Genomic DNA, 22,383 nt, shown 5'->3' on the forward strand with positions numbered 1-22,383 from the left:
AGCTTCCTCTCCTAATCTCTGTTAAATTAGAGTAGACGTGCGTGGCAGTGTGGGCTTCCTGCAGAGGATGAAGGGGATTGAGCGGTGACTGGAAGTGGACTGTGTGGTTATGATATTATTAATAAAAGCAGCATGGAGGCTGTACAAGTGCTAAATCTGCATGTGAGACCTGTGAATGTGTGTGTTAGTGGGGCAAAGTGAGAGGGAGAGAGGGGAGGAAAAAAATAGACGGTGTGGAAGCAGCAGTGCAGTTGTGTAACACTGACATCTTGTGGCCAGATGTGTAAATTGATTGTAAGATAACTGTTTCATGTGATAGTTATTACATTTGTTACATTTTTTATCTACATTACCCCCTAAAAGTTAACAGAATTCACAAAGATTATGTTATAATGACAACTTCTACATTTTACTTATAGCAAAAAAATCAAGCAAGGTTATTTAAAAAGTTATAAACACCTTGTAAAAATTATTAAAACTACAAACAGAATGTGAAAAAAATAACTGCTGTTATCTTATGTTCAAGACATTTGTATGTTGTGCTGCAGAGATATCAACTGACTCTGAAATAGGGCTGTGCTGCACTCTCATGTAATACCACTTTAAATCACAAGGTGGTGCCACGGGTCGGTGTAAGCAGTGTTGCCAACTTAGCGACTTTGTCGCTATATTTAGCGAGTTTTCAGAAAAAAAGACAACAAGCAGCGGGTGCTGTAACGCAGTCAGTTCTTCTTTTACTCTTTTACTCTTATGCTGTTTTGTGGATCACAAGATTTAAAACTACTTATAAACACACACACACAAAGTAACTCCACCAGAGTGCCTATTTCGGGTCACTTTTGCCGGTCCAAGCCCGGGTAAAGGAGCAGGGTTGGAATTGTGACATTAAAAAAAAAACAATAATTGCTAAAAGAAATTTAATTTGTAGTTCTAAATAAACTCTAAATGCATTTAGGACGTTTTTACTCACTTTAAGTCTCTTCCACGATGTTATTTCTCTCTCCAACAACAGAGGTTACAATTAGATTAGCATGACCAATTATGCAAATTAGGCGATGACGTCATTTAGCGACTTCTAGCGACTTTTAGGACAACCAATAGCGATTTTCCTTACTGAGGAGTTGGCAACACTGGGTGTAAGATCAGCATAGCAAGGCAAAGCCACACATCTGCAGCCGATTAGGGAGCGAGATTTAGACCTGCCCAGAGATGGTGGAGGTGTGGGTGCTGGGAGAGATGGAATCAATAAAAGATGAGTTCAAACCAAATCAGGCCTGCTGGGCTTTATCCACCATCAGCAGCAGAGTTTCAGGAGCTTCCTGATGAAGATGCAAGGAACCATGTGGAGGAGGGGGAAAAACGCTGAACCATTAAGTTTACATATGGTTCAATTCCCACCACTAACTGTCCACATGCTATCCAAAATCTACTTGCCCTTTTCTCCTTCTTACTTTGTCTGATCTTGCACTCGATGGCGCCTTTGATTCAGTCATGCTGGTGCGCTGGACTTCTAAAAGAGCTTTTTCTTTCTGTTCTTACTGTAATTTAAAATAGCGGGTTCTCTGCTTGTGTTTAGTACCAGCTGATAGGAAATCAATTCATCTATTTTAATTCAACACGGAAACATCTTGATTTGGAAATGTTTTTATCTTTACAACATTAGATAATATTGAAGCTATTATTACCTTTTGTACATAATTTATGCTTACTGTCATACTAATGTGTGATTTAGACTCCTGTGGGGAATCTATGCTCATGACATACATGTTAACCCTTCGCGTAACCGAACGTGCACCCCTGAGAAATATAACTACACGACGGTTATTGTATGGATGGCCGTAGCCCATACATTGAGCGGGTAACCTACTAATCAGAAGGTTGGTGGTTCAATCTGCTCCAATCTGCATGCCAGATATTCTTAGGCAAGATTCTAACCCCAAGTTGGCCTAACCTGCATTTTAAATGAGGCACAAATCTTGGTTCTGCATTTGAATTTTAAATTTTCTGTAATGTCTTGAAGCACCTCTCCACTCTGTTTCAACATTGCTCCACTCCTGATGATGATATTGTTAATCCCTGTTTGCATATTTGCACCACTACAGGATCTTCTTCTTCCTCAGGCTGCTCCCTTTAAGGGTCGCCACAGTGGAACAGCTTGCTCCACTGCATCCGATCCTTAGATCCTCTGTCATATACGTCCTCTGCATATCTTTGTCCACTACATCCATGAACCTGGATGTAGTGGATAACAATTTTTTTTAATGAGCCCATATTTTCATATGTGAAAAAAATAAAGTTTGAAAAAAGGAAATCTGTGAGAAAAGTACAAAAAGCTTGGGCTGCTGGGAGATCTTCCATGTTCCTGAATTGTTTTCCTTGATGATGCTTACACATCATGGATCTTTGCATAATCTTGTGTAGTCTGTAGTCTGTTTTTTCTCCTGTTTATTATCTTACTATGCTTCTTTTTTTATCCCTCAGCCCCATGCTGAGGTTACCCCTAACTTACTATTAAAGGAAAATCTCTTTTCTCATCACTTCGATGTACTTGCTCATAGGGGATTGTCTGATTGTAGGGTCTCTACCTTACAGAATAAAGTACCATAAGTTGATTGTTGTTGTTGTAGCGATGCTGCTCAGCATCACTATGTGCATCATCTTTCACTCCATAAAGGTGTTTGTATGTTTGAGTTCAAAATGCTGGATTCATTATGAGTGAAGAACAAAAACTGAACGCATACTTGATGCACATTTAATTGCAGATGACAACAGTCATTGCTAATTGTTGGGACCCTTATGCGCTCAAGTTTCCATCAAATAGCATTTAAATTAGCACAAAGTGGTTCTGAGTCATTGCCATTATCCTGTGATGAAATATTTCTATTCCTTTATCCATAATGTGCCGAGTGACTGGTTTGATGAAAACAAATAAATACAATTCTATGGCTTTCAGATTCAACAAACGGGAGAATTTAGATGGATTTTTTTTAACCTGTACACTCCATGGGAACCATCAAAACACACAATTATCCCCACTGTAGAGGTATGGAGTCTTCAAGAATCTATACACAGCTATACATTCGTCTTACTAGTGTATCTGTTACCAGACTTGCCTGCTACATTAAAATGCACCATAACATATTAATATTTTTTATAACATATTGATATTTTTACTTAAAGTCCCTCTAGGTTGTCCAGCTGCGAATACTGTAATTTGTAATACTGTAATTTGGACACGTGACCCACAGAGGCTGTTTATTTTTGTGGTTTTATAGCAATAGAGCTACTGCTGTTTGGGGATACTTAACAAAACAGGTGGAAATGAAAAGATTAAGTACAACATGCAAACCTAGCCTTGGATATTTCAGGAGGTGAAACACAAACGTGCAACACAAACGCCAGTAGAGGGCGAAAGGGGACAATTTAGTTATCTCCACTACTTCTTTCTTATTTTAAGCCAGCTGGTCGTGTGTCGTGTGTGGCTTCCCAGTTTAAATAAAGCACAGGAAGGTTTTTTGTTTGAACCCAGTCCCCCCGCCCTGTTTGTATATCAGTATTCGGCATATTTGTATGGCAGCACTGGATGCGCGCAAGCGGACAAAAGATACAAAGAGATGCAGGTGTGCAAACAAGAGGGAGCTCGCGCCGTACGTTTCTTTGCTGTTTGTTTTCTCGTTAATGTCGGAGTCTGACATCACTGCTGAAAGTTCCTGTGAGTGTTTCAGAGAGAGAGAGAGAGAGAGACTGGGGAGGGTGAGGTGGGGGGAGAGAGAGACTGGGGTGGGTGAGGTGGGGGGGAAGAGAGACAGAGAGGATTACCGTCGCCTAAGCTGTGCGCGCCTCACCCCATCCGCATCACACGCGCTTACCTGCGCGGGGACTTTCGTCAAACGCAACTTTTGCTTTCTGTGGGGGATTTCGAGCCTCTCGTTGCCCACACCCAGGTGATATGGATTAACTGCACTTCTTCGAGGTGCGGCGGGGTTTTTTGCGGCGCTTTTCGAAGTTGTTCCACGTACAGGACGGTCGGGACGGCCCGCCCTGCGCTCAGGAGGGGATTAGAGAGCGGAAACCCGCTACTCGGTAAGGTCTTTACACCTACAACCAACCAGGATGAACACTGAGCACACATAGAGGTGCTAGAAACATTTTCTGTGCACCGATATTACCTTTATTTCCCTTACGTGCATGAGCGCAAGCTCTCGAAGCAAATTAGACGGTGCTTTGGCTCAGTTGGCTGGACATTTGTTTTAAAAATCAAATAAGAAAAAAAACTTGCTTATTGTTAGCCTGCTAGTTTCACAGTGCAAAGAAAAGTAAAGGTTTAATTTTCAATTCATGTTCTTAATTAAAAAAGTTAATCTGCCACATTTAGAAGTCTCATTAACTTCCTCCGATCTTTCCCCTTAAAACACACGCAGCTTAAAGAGTGCAGGTGAAAGATGGCACCCATTCACAGCTTCACCTGTTTAAATCCATCTCAGTCAGATTAATGGAGGGGCGGAGGCAGGTGGATGAGGGATTTTTTTTAAAGCTTCAGCAACAATCTGAGACGTAGACTGTGTAGAAAGGGCTGGAAGGCGTCCCTAATGTTCCACAAGTTCCACTCCATTCATTAAAGAGACATTCCCAGGCTGCTTTTAAAGCACTGGGAGTCGCTCAGTTTCTGTGTTCAACTGCTGCTAAAGAATTGATGAATAAACTAATAGTGCATAGTCTGTGTGAAATGAAAATGTGTTTTACTAATGCATCACTGCAACCAGAAACACACACACACACAGCTACATGCATTTTACAGTAAGATGTGTCTCCAGATATTTTGCTGCATCATGCTTCAGCCTTCACAGAGACTGGGCTGATGCCACTGTGTTTGGCTTATAGGTGGCACAGTCTGCTGCTGCTGCTGGACTGTGAGTCCCAAAATCGATTCGTTTCGTGCAGACACACTAATACAAAGCGTGCCCTGATGCTCAGGATTGAAACTGAAGAAGACTGTGGGGCCGACTGCGTTGTGATGGCTCTCCCGGGCTTTACTAATTTATGATGTTATTTTTAGGCTTGACTACATTTTTGATGCTGCCTATTTGTCAAGTTTAATAGCGAGTGAAAACTCGGGTGTGTCCGTCAACCTCTCTGTGTGCACACGTGCCTAAACTTGATCAGGCAAAAATGGTGTGTGGGGATACTTCAAAGGCCTTTCGGCACTTTTGTTCTGTCATTGAGGTTTGGTGTGTAGTACTGTTCAAACCATTAAAAAGTGCTTAAAATGACATTTCTCACCTATACTGAGAAGAAGCACACTCTTCAACTTTAGCTCCAAATGTAATCTCCCTCAGCTCCTCCTTCACAGTCAGAGCCTTAAATCTTTACAACCAGCTAAAAAATATGAGATGGATTTTCAGCCCGAGATGGGACTTTTTGAACCCTCATTCCCAAAACTCAGCTGTCTTTCTGACTTCACATTGTGCTGTAGTTAAGCTACTTGAAACGTTGAAAGAGATAAATCCTTTCAAAAGGCTTCTCCAAACATCTGAGAATATGAAGGCGTTGGAAAATTAGAAGCAAAGAAAGCGAAAAACTCCCCAGCTTCTTACTGCAGAGAGGTGAATCTCAACCTCGGGATGGCTGCTCTAATGAGGTCTAAAAGGTTTTAGGTCAACCCTAATCTCCTCTGCCATAAAGACGGCCCTTTTAGACACGTTGGCTTCAGTGTGAAACACCTGATTAAAGAGTTTTCCAGCAACAGCAGAAGTAGTTCTCTAAGCGCTTTTACTGTATCAGAGGCTTTCCATCATTTCATACTGGATAGGGAGGATCACATGCTGACAGCTGTCTGTCTGCTGAGTTAGTAGAAATTTTTCTTACTTCAGATCTGATCTTCATTTGAGTGTTGGTGGGATTCTGGTCAGTTTAGCATAATGGGATGTGGTGTTTCAGTTGTGGGATTACACTTGAGTATATTATTACTGCTGCAAAACAAAAGATATACAGAGCGTAACATGCCATTCATTTTAAAGCACATAAACATAAAATATATGTCTCATTGTCTATTATACCTGTGTTTATGTACCTCCAGCTGGTGTATGAACAAAAAACATTATCACCTTTAGTCATTAGTCCTTGAGATTTGCATACATTTGCCTCTGACAGATATTTAATATTGGATTTTCTTCTATAAATAAATAACCAAATCTAATATTTATGATTTCTTTGTTTAATTTGTTTTTTTAGTTCTTTTAGAAGAAGATCTGATGATGTTTTAGAACCCATGTATGGAAAAATGTATTTTCCTGCAGTAGTACAATTAAATATGACATGACATTATTAATCATAAAGAGTATTTTAAGCTTTTTCTTAGGACTCACTCCATTGTCTTGTTGCCTGGAGCCGTCATACAGCTGTAGAAAATTTACATTTCAGCACTTTGTGACAGTTTACAGCACAGGCAGAGCAAGCTGACAGACATGCATATGTTTGCATGTTTGAGCTTAGAGACATAAGGTCACTCAACTTTTGGCTGAATGTCACAGTTTTGTCCAGTATATTGACACTCACCATGTCTCACACGCATACTGTGACGCACTGAAAAGCCACCAAACATCTAACAGATAGGACGAGAGTTGGGTCAGAGCAGTTTGAAATGCAACCAGTCGATTAGGACAAATTAACTTTTGACATTAGTGATGCAATTGATTGTTTTTTTTAAGTAATTGGAATACTTTGGATTACTAAATTACTATATCTCATACCAGAAAAAGAGGGACGTTCTATAGATAATAGTTTTGTTTAAACCTCTCAAAACATTTTTAGTGAAGATAATTTTTTTTATTATTGTTGTACTTTTGTTTACTCATGAATAGTATGTCTGACATTTTTTGTCGAGTTCCTTGCTTTGTGGCAGTACAAAAAAACCCTGTTGGTTATAAGCAACAACTATCAAGATCTGTGGGGTATGCAGGTCATGGAAGCAAAACTTAAAATAGCACACAAGGAACACAAGCTAACCAAAATAAAACAAAGTTTAAACACAGATACAGACTTAGACACACAAACTTGACATACACAAAATGTAAGCAAACATGGAGACATGAGCTACTACATACATGGGATGCCAGGAAGGACACACAAGACTCAGATGAACAAGAGATAACTAAGATACGAGAGTAACTAGAAACATGAAAAACGAAACTAGGAAACACTGGAAATACTGAACTAGATGACGAAACAATGAGAAACTAGAATACACTCATAATAATAACTCAGACTTGGATAAAGAACACAGAAAGTCAGAACACAAGAAAAAACTGAGGAACCGTGACAGCAGTAGTTACTCCTAAATAGTCCTCCATTTCTGCAAAAATGTGCGGCGCAGGACACCATATTTTAAAGATGTAAAGAAAATGTTATCAACTAATCCTCAGTCATGCAATTCTAATTACTAATTATATATAAAAAAATACATAATATGGCATGGGTATTTTTTTGTAATGAAACTACATTTAAACACTACGCATACTATGCAATTCTATGTATGAATGACTTGAAGGTTGCAGCTGCTGACTTAAAGTCACATTCTCCCCAGAAATGAGTTTCTTAAACATTACTTCTCTTGCAAGTTGACTACGCAAAATAAGATCTGCAGTTTGACACTTTTGAGCTTGTCAGCACAACACAGGCTTTTCTTTATTCACATAAAATCTGGAACCTATGAGCTAGAAGTGGGATGTGATGTCACTCTTATCCAGTAAAGCGTAATAATAATCTGGTAACTTGAAGCCTGATTTGCACAGCCTGTGCTTTTAAAATTAACTTAGTTGTTAGTTAGCCCTGGGTAATTAATTCAGTTTTCTGTTATTTGGCTTCCAGCAATAAAGGAATAAAGAAAAAAAGATGATTGTGCAACACTTGAGTTTTTTTTTTTTTATCGTTTTGACTCTATTTTCTGTACAGCTGTGTGCTTTCACCCCTCCGAAAAACTGAAACTTGCTCAGTTTTTGCTTCAACTGTCCCCAAGATGACTGGAAAAGAGCCTTATATCATCAAGACGTTTCTTGAAGGAGGAAAAGTGAGAACTTTTACATGGATTGATCAGCAGTGGCTCATCAGTGGTAGCTGATGTTGCACAATATTCATCTACCAGATCTTTGAGGGTCTCTCCTGCAGTTCAGTCTTAATAGTGTGCTGTAGAAGTGTATTACCGCCTACTCCCTTCCTTGGCTAGACTACCATGTAGGCGCCTTCAAGGTCTGTTGTTGCCTCGTGGTAGTGGTGTTGTGGCTGGTGAGCATAAGCAAATGCTCTTTTGAGATAGGCTTCACAGTCCAACACAATCACAACATTACATAATTATGGGAATAGACTCATTAAAAACAAAATATTATTCAAAGTGGAGTGTTTTTATACATCTGAGCTGTCTACAGGGGTCGGCACAGCAACTGTAAAGAGTAAATATTTGTTTCAAATGGATGGACCCAACCAACAAAAGTAAATACTGACAAGATCAGGTGAGCCATTTTAAAAAGCATCATCCTCATTAAAGGACTTAAGTTACCCAATGCAGCCTGCTTAAGTGGATAATCAACATAAAGTGATGTCAGGAACAGGAAGTGATGTCACTATTTGTCTCTTTCTCACAGATAATTCCTCTCAGTTTGGTGTGTTTGTCTTCCTCAGAAATATCTCTAAAATTCCTCTAAAAGAACGGCTGGTCATCTGGCCAGTTATCTTTCAAGAAGTGCAGCAGAAACAATGCATTTATTTAAATATCACAGCAAAGGTCAACATGTTCTGCTGCACATATTGGCTGTCGCACACTGGCGTTCGCTCTATTTACTTTTATGTAAGGCTAGCTCAGCAAATAATACTAGTGCATTAAATAGATGGGGAGCATAGATACTGGCTTTGTGTATAAGCCATCAGATAGCTTGTTAGCACTGGCAGCTTCGAGGCTGTCAACCTGCTAGTACACCAGCTCTGAGGCAGAACAGCAGAGCTGTGTTGCCCCAGGTACATCTCTGCACACACAATAGGTGACAAAGAAGCTTATTTAACACTTTACACTCTGTACCAGCAAGAGACGATGTCCTTAAGAGAGAATTTAACTTACTAGAAATCCTAATTCAGATACATAAGTGAAACAACATCAGCTGAACAGGTTCATTGATAGTATAACATTATCCTGGTTCTTAATTATTTCAAATTTTTGACCTAATTTTATGACAACAGTAGGTAATAAGACACATTAGTTATTTTAGCAGTTGTATTTTTGTATGGAAAAAAGAATGGCTCAAACCCTGCAGTGATGGTAAAGATGCATTACCCTAGGTAGCCTTCTATGGTAACTTTTTTAAAAAAAACCTTCATTTAACCAGAAGAAGGAAGTCTTAAGATTAAAATTCTCTTTTGTCAGACTGCCCAGATGTAGATAGCATAAACCAGCATTCCTGGAGAAAATCCACACAAGCACAAGTGGACATGCGAACTCTACATCCAATGGCCCCACTTGGGTTTGAACTCAGGTTCAGCCTTTCTTGCTTTGAGCAAACTGTGCTAACTACTTAGTCACCATGTTGTGTGCATGTGCACCAACCTGAATGTAGAACAGACATTTATTTTAAACTGCATGTCTTGTTTATTATTGTGAGGAAAATGTGGTTTGCAACAAAGTGCACAGCAACTGGGAATAAGAATTAGCACCTGTAAGCACAAGGCTTTGTATCTCAGCTGGAAAAGGAAGGATTGCCCAAGTGGCAGAGTTTTAAGTACCTTGGAGAATTTCCTTTGAGGGAGGAAGACTGGAAATTGACAGACAGATTAGCAAAGCATCCGCATTACTGCAGGCAGCTGTAGCGAAGGAAGAGCTGAGCCCAAAGGAGCAGCTGTTGCTTTAGTCTTCGATCTGTGTTCCTACTTTTAACCCTGGGCATTAGCAGTTGGTGGCAATATTAAAATTGATCAGGAGTTAGGTTTCTGGGTAGATATGAGGAGATCTGCCATTTCAGAGGGGTGCAGGGTAGACTCTCTGCTGATGTGATTTGAACATCTCACTTGGATGCACTAGGCATACCCAGCTGGAAGGAGACCCGAAGCAGACCCATAAGCTGGAGTTCATCTTTCCAGGAAGAGTTAGAAGCGGTGGTGTATGACAGGGAGATCTGGGAACCGATGTTTCTTAGATTAGTGCTGTATCTACTCTGGATGAAAAGCAGAACAAGGACAGATGGTTGGAACGTTTTCTCATGCAGCGTATGAGACACACAACCACACCTGCATGCACAATAGGGGTGGGGGGAAAAATCGATACTGTCTAGTATCGTGATATTTTGTTCATTCATTCATTCATTCATTCATTCATTTGTTCATTTTCAGGCACAACAAATACCTATATTGAACATAAAATGCACAAAACAAAAAACAAAAATTGCCTGAAAAAGGAGTGGGACGAAGAAAACTTATTAAATCCCACCCCTATGCTCACTCATCAACAAAAAAAACAATAAACTTCCCGCAGCTACGCCCATCATTGCATACAGACCCATCAACAGCCCCGGGCACATACAAGCATCTCAACGGCAGCTCGCAAACAACAATTAGAGCCTTCATAACTGAATACAGAATATATAAATTATAAATTGCATTACCACAGGTAACAGGCAGTAATAATTACAAGTAACAAACACACATACATACATACATACATACATACATATATATCTACACACACATGCACGTATATATACATACATACGCACACTCTTCTTTCTTTATTTTTTTTTATTTTTTATTTTTTTTCTCTCTTGGAATCCATACCAGCAATGGTAAGAGGACAGACATTACAGAGCACACTAAAAACCATCATTGAGTATACTGTGACCAGACCAAATGTTTGTAGAGGAATTTAAATCTATGAATATTTTTGCATTGTTTCAATTGTAAACTCAGACTGTTCCAGATTTTCACACCACATACAGACACACAATTGTTTGCTAATAATGTATCGATACAGGGACAGCAGAAATCGATATTTTGACTTCAAAATGCTCTGACTTCAGAGCATGTTGATCAGCTCCCTTTTCTGAGCAAGAATCCTGACATTCCTTCACTGTCCAAATGTGTTTAACTTTTTTTTTGGCAGCAATAAACATGACAGTTTACTTATTTTAATTTAAGACATGTTTTATTTTAATTAAGTTTAAAACTTTTTTAATTAATGTAAAATTATATTTTGTTTTAATTTACTTTCAAATTCTTCAGTTGCTGAATGGGCTGCATAGTTTTCATAAATTGCATAGTTCAGAATAGCTATAATTGTACCAGATGGTTGCATTCAGTTAAGTTGGACTAGACTGTAATACAAACCGTCCAGTTTGTCACCAATATAACTGACTGAAATGAGAGAAAGACTGAGTGTGAGACTTTGATATTAGATAAAATGAATATTGATAAAGTTTACCTTTATGTACAGAATTTGAATATCGCAAAATATTTTTGCAATAAATTGCAATAATATCGTATCGTGCGTTAAGTATTGTGATAATATCGTATCGTGAGTTGTATGGTTAATGTTTTATTTGGGAACAGAATGGTGTGTATGTGTAAGTTTGGTGATGGAGTTTTTATTATGAATGAATGATGAATTTTTATGAATTATTATGTCTACTTTTTTATGTTTAAGGACAACAGATGAAATTAGCCTTTGGCTATAATCTGGCATGTTTACATTCATATATATATATATATATATATATATACATATATAATTTTTTTTTTTTTTTTATGTTCATTAACATGCACTGTCCTAAATAAAAAAATAAAAAAATAAAATGGTGATTCCCACCTCTAATGCACAATGCTACACAGTCACCCAAAGTGTCACTTAACAATCATGGGGTTCCACACAATCCTGGTAAGTGTGTGAACTCCTAATTGCATTCTGTCCCCACTGCTACCCTTCAAGCTGTGAACATAATTCAATAATGTCAAGAGGAGAAAGGAAAGAAACAAAATTAATGAGAAAACATAAACAGGGCACCAGCTCCCTGGGTCTAACAGGCCTCCCATATGCTGTAAAGCTAATGCAGAGGCCCACGTTTGTGTCCACCCTAAGGTCGTTTTCTGTGTGTCATGCCAAGGCTCTTTTTACTCAGCTTTCCATATTTGCTCCACCATCCTATCCCAGTAAAGGCTAAAAAGCACCCTAAAGTATTAAAGCATAAAGAGGCCAGTACACCTACCGTCTATAAGAAAATATTTTGTGTTTTAACGTAGGTTGTACACTGACCGTCAAATGTAAATGCTATTAATTAGAGATCTCTAAACTTGAGCGAATTTGTTTTTGCAGCCTCTGTGAGCCAATTCTACGGTTTTACTGTGGTGAGACAAAAAGTAAAAGTCAAACTGTAACTGTCTATATGCCTGAGCAGCCAGGCAAAGGAAAGGAACACTTGGATGCTTCTTGCATAAACCCCACCCACCCTTTCTCAGAGGGCTTGAGCCCATGTGTGACATCATGGTTATAATTATCATGAAGATGCCATTTTTGTTTGTTTTTCCCAAGCAGTCAGAAAAATATCACACCTTTGTTTAAGGATTTAAAAGTATTATCTAAAGCTGCACTGTTGCCCACCCACGTGAAGGTTCTTTTTAAAAACACTCTACATTTTCTCAGTAGGGTTAGAGAGAGCCCTCCTTGTGATTATTCCCATTGCAACTAAAGACAGGATTGTTTTCTGAAGCATGAGGTGGTGTACTTGCCTACACCATATAAAAATAATTTTAATAGGGTTTTCGGATGGAGCTTCACATATCAGAACAAAGTGACAGTGACACCCTCAGGAATTCTGCAAAGACCTACCATCTCACTTCCCATATTAAAAGCTAGATCATCATTCTGCCACATTCTTGCTGATGTTTGCAGTTTTGCTTAAATGTGGCTCCCATTCAACAGCCTTCCCCAGCCATATCCATCTGGACCAATTAGTGTACACAGCATTCATCAATGAATAAAACAATATGAAATTTAGTCTTCATCACAGAAATGAGCCTGCTGCAAGTCAGCTTTGGTTATGAAGGACCGAGATGAAACATACATATGGTTTTCCTGCCTCTTGCAGAACGTTGCACTGTTTCACCCTGTTCCTCTCCAGAAACATCTTTCCTCTTACCTGTGTTTCCTGAGAATTGTGACTTTCATAATGGTGTAAAACAACTTCTCTTCAATCAAGATCGCCTGACAAGCGAACCTAAAACCAGGTTTAGAAATTATGAAAAACATAATGAAATATTCAAAATGAAGTGTTTTGTGTTTCTGAGGTATCAATTACATAATCACTGGAGCACAGAGTAGGCAAACCGGATGTTCTCCATGCCCGTCAAACCCTAACCCTCTTGATCCCTTTTATTGCTCACATTTCTCTTTCTCATCTTTCTGTTCTTTGCAGCCTCATGCGTTTTCTCTCTCTCCTCATTCTGTCTTCCTTTGTGTGCGTCGGTATGCCTGTTAGTTGTTGGTAGAGTGAAGTGGCTGCATTATCTACATACATTATTGATGCTTGCAGCACTTTAACACACACATGCACAACCACACACACGCACACACAAAATCCAGCTTACCGCTCACATAACAAAAACTTACATACAGTTATACAATCACACACACATACAGTCACAAAGAGCACACGTAGCCTCACTTTTGAATGAAAAAGTGAGTGACAGCGCACACATGTTGTCGTTTTTTTAAAACAGCTGATTCCCTGTTTTAAGAAAAAATGAGGAAATTGTGACATTCTCAGACTAAAATTAATTCACAGTCACATGCTGGGCTAATAGGTTAAGACATGAATAGAAAGTGAGAGTTATGAAAGAGAAGAGACAGAAGGATTAGAATTTGAGTAGCAGGGAGTTGGAGATGGGAATAAGGGAGGGAGGGGACAGAAGAGTTCCCAGCATCTCTTTTCCCAGGGCTTTGTGAGGGCCTCATTAAATATGGATGGTGTTTGGATCAGAGCAGGGGTAAGTGGGACTCCACAAACAGCACATGCAGCCGATGCAGGCAGCCCCATCCTGCTGTGATGGAGCTCGGTGTGGTTTTTTGCTTCATCTGTCTCTCCGTACTCCTCCTCCCTTGATTCAGTTTACTGCCCTCAACCCTTTTGTCCAGCCCCTGTCGCTGCCATCATGTGGCACTGTCTGTCAAACTCTTCTTCTTTTTCTCTGCTTGTCTGTTTTTGTCTTTTTCTTAGACTCATTTTCTGTCTTCCGCCTCAGTGCCCCCCACTCTCATTCCATCTCCAGTTTGCTTGTTTTTCCCCATGATTCACCGATCTAAAAGGAAAGCTTTCCTCCATTATTCACACCCTAATCGTAGTTTTTCAGATGAGAAGATAAAAATCATGTTTCAAATTGTCAATAATATTACAATGCTGAGAGACTCAGGCTCCAACAACCCTAACTCTTAATTCTGATTCATGCCTGTCGTCAGGAGATGAAGACACGTCACCCTGGTCTTCTTCAGTGGAGTGATGGGCGAGCAGCGAGGGCAGCGGGACTGTAACTGGCACCTTCATGGAGCCCTGATACCCAGGGCAGAGAGCAGGTGTGTGAATGTCTGTCTCTCTAATACTGAAATGAAACAGATTGTGTTTGTGTATGTGATTTGTGTGTGCACACAACAAAAGATGGCAATATTAGAGGATTTAAAGACTGTGGAATAAACACAGTGAGACAGACGCACAGTGGAGAGGTAAGTGAGCAGTAAACTAGTGTCTGTCTAGTTTAGCCAGTGTGTTACTCCAAACAGACCTGTAAGGCTAAGGTGAAGCTCAGTCTAATCTGGCTCAGCAGGAGTGACGCACAAACTCCCTGTCACAGCCTGCAGACACACTCTGTAATCCCATTTGCCTACTCTGCGCGCCTGTGTGTCTCTGTGCGTGCAGTAAGAGTGTTAGGCAAAAGTTGTAAGTAATGCATGTTTCAGAATTTACTATACTCATCGTGTATGCATAGCTAATTTAGTTAACGTTCCAAAAATACAGAGAAGTCACAGGGAGGGTGCATGGGCGGATGGATTGTTCTGTGGAGTGCCAAGACTTGAGTTTGCAGCTTTTCTCTAGACCAGGGATGTTAAACTCATTTTATGTACACAGTAACCTGTAGGCCCACCTATAATCAAGTAACCTGTACACAGGTTACTTTGATTATAGGTGGGCCAGACTGGCGAAACTTCCCTTTCTGTCAGTGTAAAGTTTAACTATACATTTAATTCCTGAGATATTTTATTAAAGGAAAAAGAAGTGAAGGAAAGAAATGTGTCAGCACAACTATTTGGGCTTAAAATGTAATAAATAAATATGTAAAACTAAAGAAGAAAGTAATAGTAGCGCATTGGGCAGTGTCCTGTAATTTTAAAAGTCCCAGAACATGTCCTTTTGAAATTTCTTTAGCCCAAAGTAAAACAACAGGAGCCTTTCAGTTATTTAGTTACTTTGGTATAGTGTGAAAAGCTGTGGGGAAGGTCTTTATCAGTAGGAAAACCTATAAAACGTATTAAAATAGGTTTAAAAGTCAAAATATTTAAGCCCTACTTAACATTTTCTAAAGCAATTTAGGGGCTAGAGTTTTCCCGGACCAGTTCTGGTCCCTGGGCCTTATGTTTGACACCCCTGCTCTGGACATTTTGAGTGAATTGTGTTTTTGGATAATATTATTTATGTCATTATATTTCTTTAAGACTACAAGTGCCATCTGACTTTACAGACAAATTATTTTTTTTAGCTCAGTTCAGTTATATTAATGTAGCACCAATTCAGAACACAACAGTTGCTTCAAGGTGCTCGGTCTATTCCCAATGCTAACATGTTTGCTGTGTCAAAGCTACAAAATGTTTAGTGGTTATTACAGTGTTTCCCACACTTTAGTTGGCGAGGCCACCCAAGTATATTATCAGACGCCTGTGTATATTTTGTGACTTATTTTGGATTATTTGTATTTTCCACTGTATTTTGAGAGTTCAGTCTCTGCTCACAGCCTTTCCTGTCAACAGCAGCCACAGTCTTTTGAGAGACAAGAGACTGTCGTGTAGGGGTGGGTAATATAGCTTCAAAATGATATTGCAATGCTTCAGTAAATTTGCAATAAATACATTTTCAGTGATAAAAAAAACATCAAACAAAATAACAAAAAATACTGCGCAACAGTTGGGGAGTGCAGATTAAAGGTAGCAGGATTTAATAGTGCAAGTATAATCAAAGACATTTTCCATCCTTTTCCAATGAGTTTTTGCGTTGTTTTCCGATGTCTAAGGAGCTTAGAAAGAAAAGTATCTGTCTTCTTTAAGTTGCTTGAAGACGTTTCACCTCTCATCCGAGAAGCTTCTTCAGTTCTAAGATCAAATGGTGGAGAGTCCCATATTTAAGCCCTATGGGAGTGTCCTCCCAGGAGCACAATGGACCCCCTAACGATCCTCTACCTAATCGCACAAGCCAAGGTGTGAAAAGGTCACAATCAGCCAAGGTTTCAGGTGAACTCATCGGCTGTATCCCAATTCAAGGTCTGCAGCCTTAAAGTACGCAGCCTCAACGATCCTCAAGGGCCGCGTACTTAAAGACCGCTAAGGCCGGAAGTGCAAGGCTTGTGAAATGGGACGGTCTAGCCTCCGTTGCACTGCCCAGGTTGCCTAGCAACCATGATACTAACAGCTGGAAACGTTTCATACAGCTTTGTTTGACAGAAATGAAGGAGAAAATCTTTTGTTCATTTGTTTGTTTGTTTCTACATGAGCTTTGATCATTCTCTGTAGGATTAAGCTCAGCTATTGAACGGCGTATATTTTAAAGTAGAGGCTTTAAAACCAAGTTAGTACAAACGTCACTAATGTCACATAACTTTGCCGACATGTGGCCAACAGTAATATTTTAATGTTCTTCGTTATTAAACATTCGCACATAAATAAGTGACATAATAGTCAGTACTTACTTAAAGTTTACTCTTCGGGCACCCCTCATTCGCCGTTTTTTTTCGGCAAAATTATCCACACCCACCGCCGCGCTATGCATTCTGGGATACATTGGGCCACGAAGTCTACACTGCCACATCCTTAAAATTCAGGGAAATGAAGGACGCATTTCAGGGCCGCATTTCGAGCAACCTTTGAATTGGGACAGCCTTCGGCGCGCTGCTGTGACGTAATCGGCCTTGAAACGCGTACTTTAAGGCTGCAGACCCTGAATTGGGATACAGCCATCGTGAAACCTAGCCCCACCCTATCATGTGATTTCCTAAGGTCAGAAGGCCCAGGATGTGAGTGGGCGTTAAGGCGTCTGGAAAGGGATCTCAAAACTGGATTATAGATGGGAGACAGTTGGTGTCATAAACCACCGCCTCTGTTTTATGAGGATCATTCACAGTGGACATAGATGGCTTCTTTCACTCCTCTTTCAAACCATCTGTCTTCTCTGTCCAAAACATTGGTGTCCTTGAAGGAATGACCTTGGTCCTTTACGATGACCTGGATGATTGAGATGTTGTTTTCTGATAATCCTGAGGTCAGAGTGTGAAGTTGCTAAACTGGTTAACACTTTAGTTTAACAATAATTAAACTTATTTAACCTTATAACAATACAGGAGCTTCACAGTAATGTCCAGAATAAAATGTTTTCTACCTGGGATGTTGTATCTGGGGTTGACCTTTTTTGCTAACTGCTTTTAGGACTTTTACGACCATTTGGTTTGGAATCCTATCCTAGACCAATCAGTATGTAACCGCATCCATGCACAGTTTGCTTTGGCTCTCAACACAGCCCCAGAGCTATGATGATGCTTGGTGGTGTCATTTATTTACTTTTTTGTTGCACATCACTGGCTACCAGTGTCTCCACCTTTACGGTTGTACCTCAAGCAGTGAAACAATTTTGTTGTTTCCAGTTTTCCCAGAACCAGTTTTGTGGTGTATTGTGACGTATTGGAGGCTGTGGAAATGTTGCTCTCAGACATGTGTTAGCTTATCTCTTTGTTTTGCTCATAAATGCGGAGCTTTTCTATGCCATTGATGATTAATAGGACATTTTTATATAACAACTAAGAATGTAGTTTTATTGTCATGGACAGTATATACACACATACATTTTTACCATGATATACATGATATTCTTACATCTAGTATTGATTTAAGCGCAATTGCCACTGAGCATCATCCCCAGAGATTAATGTCACAACCCTCTTTCACATCATGGCTATACTACGATTCCCAGCATTCACCCTAACCATATTTGACTGTTTTTTTGTGGAGGCTTGAAATTTGTACACCACACTGCTTTAAGCTGCTAGTTTTTATGATGTCAAAAATTCTTTAGACAACTTCAATGTTTAACTTGTGTGAGAGGTTGACATGGTTCACATGGAGAAGAAGATGATAGAGGGAAATTCTAATAAGCATCTATTGTGTACAATTAAACGAGGCATCTAATGAAAATAAGCTTTTAATGGCCAAAAAACAAAACCAGGAAACAAAGAGACTGTAAGAATATAAACAAAATTACACATGAGAAAATAGAACTAAACAGAGTAGGTTTAAATTGCTAGCTATGACAAACATGTGGAACATCTTCACAGAGGAAAGATCACTATAGATACAAACTCTGCAAAGACTAAGCTGCAGGTAATTATAACAGGTGAAGGACGTTAGAAAAACAGGAAACAAAATCCAGAAAATTAAATGAGAAGATCAACTCAAATCAAAGTAAATAAGAAACAACCAAAAGATAGCTATCATGGCAAAGTGAATGAATAAATGTACATGAGAAAACACAAGTGTGGGGAAGGAGAAGTGCTGCTGTAGCCCCTTTAGTCAGCTTGTGTGTGTGTGTGTGTGTGTGTGTGTGTGTGTGTGTGTGTGTGTGTGTGTGTGTGTGTTTCTCTGCAGCATTTCTTACCCTGCCCAGCTTCAGCATTAGGTAAAACTATTCTGGCAGAGATTTTTGTTTACTTCTCTAATTTTATAGCAGACACAGCTATCTGAAAAAAAAACAACCTGAGCTAATATATATGTAATTTGATTACTGTGTTAATATTGTAATGATTATAGTGTGTATTGCATATCACAGTGTTGGGGGAAAAAACAACCTTGTAATAGATTTTTAAAAAACTAGGAAATGCAAACAGCACATTTATTCATAGTTTTCAGAGGATGTGTGAGGAAAAGCTCAGCACACCGGCAGTGGCATTTTACTCATTTACAGCCTGAATCATATTTTAGTTTCTAATTAAGCATTGACCGGCTAGCTCATGGTCTTATGGCAGGAGGCAGGACTCAACAAGTGGTAAGTCTGTTGTAGGGCCATGTTTAACTCACATTTTACTACACCAAACTGTAGACATTTTGTGGCATAAATGCATTCAGGGAGTCATACGGCATTAAAAAATGACTTGACTTTTCAACTAAATTTAACCGCAAAGGTTTTCTTCAGACAGATATAAAAAAAAATGCCACTAATGATCCTGATCAATAACAACGGCACAGAGCCAACCTTTTTTAACCTTTTTTGTCTGGATGAAAGCCCACTAACCAATTTCCAGTGGAAGCAAGAGTCAGATTACTGCACAGTCAAACATTTGACAAAAGTGATATCGTGTGCAAAAGGTAAATGTTTCTGAATCGCATCTTTTATCAGAACTAAAGTACATATTACACAAGATGAAGCCTCCATGTCATTGAAAAAATGCATTAAAAATGCATATTTTACTCTAATGTGACATCAAATTTGACCACACCCTATGGATCGCTTTTGAGCTCTTCTAACTCTGTGGAAACGGACAAAATAACAAAGGCAAAAACGTCATTCAACAGGAAAATAACACCATCATGCAGTGTTAATCTAAATAATGTTTTATAAATACATACACATTTTAGCATTGGATTAGAAAATAAGCTCCACTTTGAGCTGTTGCTAGTGTGTGTGTGTGTGTGTGTGTGTGTGTGTGTGTGTGTGTGTGTGTGTGTGTGTGTGTGTGTGTGTAAGCACACTGATGAGCATCATTGTATCACAAAATGAATTAAAAATTGTACTGGACTGGATGGTACTTATCAAAAATAACATAACAAAGCAATTGTATCAGGTGTAATAGACAATTTTCTGGTTTCTTCTTTCAGCTCCATTTTTCAGTATCGTTGAGACACAGAGAAAGCAAGAAACAGATGTGAGAAATCTGATTCCTCCCACATGAGCAATAATCTAATAGAACGAGATGGAAGGGGACACATGATTGAGTGATGACATGGTCAGTAGTTGGATGGCTGCAAGACATTCATGGGTGAAAAGGAGGGAGGAACAGAGTTACATGGACAGCACATCTTAGTTCCTGGTTATTTTGTTTATCATGCTTACTCACATTGATGTCATAAATATAATGTAATTAATTGTGGGCAAGTTTAGAGGTGATTCGGTAGACCTGAAGTTATTTTTTTGTACGACGAGTACCTCATAACACCTGTCCCAGCAGCAGGGTTGCCAGATTGGCCCTGCGTTGGAACTCTGCCAGAAACGACATGCAGGTCACTGGGTAGTGCTAATACTTGGCAGTGCATGCTGTTGCTGTCAGTACAGTAGAAGTATTTGTTGTGTTGTGGACAAACCACAAAATTATACAGTGTCTTTTCAGCTCAAATTCCAAACTCTGTTTAAATTTACATTGTACATACATTATTTATTAATGTAAAAACATTTTTTATTCATTGTCCTAAGGTCAGTTCCTGACTGTGTGCATAAGTTCCATTCATAAAAGATGATGGGAATGAAACAACATGTTAAAGCAGGTTCTGAGAGTCGCTTTTGCATCTTAAGCACCTGTTACCTGTAAATCTCCTAAGGCCAGTCTTAAAATCATGGACAAAAATGTCTTTGTGGTTTCTCAACACTCTCCATTATCTGGATCATCTAAAAGTATTGCTTTGGTAATGCAAAAAACCCAACACAGATTCTGGTTGTACTTCCTGGTTTTTGTATTAAGATGATGTTTCCTAAGTAGAGGCTATTACGTGAATCAAAACAAAAACAGCAAAGTCTATCAAAGATAAAGTCACTAGATGAGAGGTGGAATTATACTTTTTAACACTATCAAATTTTAGATCATGGTCCATTATCTTAGCATTATTACTGGCTATCATTAGGCACAGTGATTCAGGTACAAATAACCTCACAATGCAACATGTGATGGACAGACAGGAATAAAAATGGGATAGATGGACACAAATATATGATATAAACATATATGTTTATATTTTACTGTAAAGTAGAGCTCATTGTATCTGGCTGATTCCAACTACACTACTGGTCAAAAGTTTTAGAACACCCCAGTTTTTCCAGATTTGATTGAAAATCATACAGTTTAATCTCTCACTGCACTCTGAAATGAAAGCATGGTACAAATAAGCAATTGGAGTTGAAAAAGAAATCATAGAATGAATATATGGACCAAAATGTATTCTAAACTTTTGGCTCATCAAAGTAGCCACCTTTGGCAGATATAACAGCTGAACACCCGTGCCATTCTTTCTACAACAGAAATCAAATATTCTTTAGAAAGCTCTTCCCATATCTGTTGCAGAAGTCCCCATAAATGTGCAGCACTTGTAGATTGCTTTGATTTAATTCTTCTGTCCAGTTTATTCCAAACCAGCTTGATTGGATTTAAGTCTGGAGACTGTGCTGGCCATTAAATGTTTTCAAGCTTACCATCTTGTTTTTCTTTCCTGGGGTAGTTTTGGAATAGCTTGAACTTGTGTTTTGTGTCATTATCTTGCTGTAAGATGAACCCCTGACCAACTAGGTGCATACCAGATGGTATTTCATGGCGCTGTAGAAAGCTGTGGTAGCCATTTTGATTCAGGCTGCCTCCTACTCTGCACAAGTCACCGACCCTGGATCCATTAAAAACAGTCCAGACCATCACCCTTGATCTCCAAGTTTGACAGTTGATGCCACACACTGTGGAACCATCCTTTCCGACTCGATGGCGTACAAAGATCCTGCGTGATAAACTGAGGATTTCAAATTTTGATTCATCAGTCCATTATACCTTCATCCAGTCTTCAGTAGTCCATTGGCAGTGTTGCATGGCCCAGGCAAGCATCTTTGTCTTATTCTGATGTCTTAGTAATGGCCTTCTTGCTGCAACTTGTCCTGTCAAACCTGCAGCATAAAGTCTTCTCTTCACAGTTAAAACTGAGACTTACAGTAGCTTGCAAAAGTATTCCCCTTGAACTTTCCCACATTTTGTCACATTACAGCCGCAAACATGAATCAATTTTATTAATTTCCACGTTAAAGACCAACACAAAGTGGTGTACACGTGAGAAGTGGAACGAAAATCATACATGATTCCAAACATTTT

At 39.2% G+C, this 22,383-nt stretch overlaps 1 protein-coding gene across 1 annotated transcript in view; it reads left to right on the plus strand.

Moving 5' to 3' along the window:
- Nucleotides 1-3,821: 3,821 nt before the first annotated feature.
- The window catches only part of frmpd1a (FERM and PDZ domain containing 1a), a 52,142-nt gene continuing 33,580 nt past the window's right edge, over nt 3,822-22,383 (plus strand). The window contains exons 1-2 of the mRNA XM_004538824.4: nt 3,822-4,083; nt 14,480-14,593. The gene's annotated coding sequence lies outside the window, so the exon portion shown is untranslated. The remainder of the gene's footprint in view (nt 4,084-14,479; nt 14,594-22,383) is intronic.

The sequence above is a fragment of the Maylandia zebra genome, linkage group LG6 (genome assembly GCF_041146795.1).
Source record: "Maylandia zebra isolate NMK-2024a linkage group LG6, Mzebra_GT3a, whole genome shotgun sequence".
Lineage (NCBI taxonomy): Eukaryota > Metazoa > Chordata > Actinopteri > Cichliformes > Cichlidae > Maylandia > Maylandia zebra.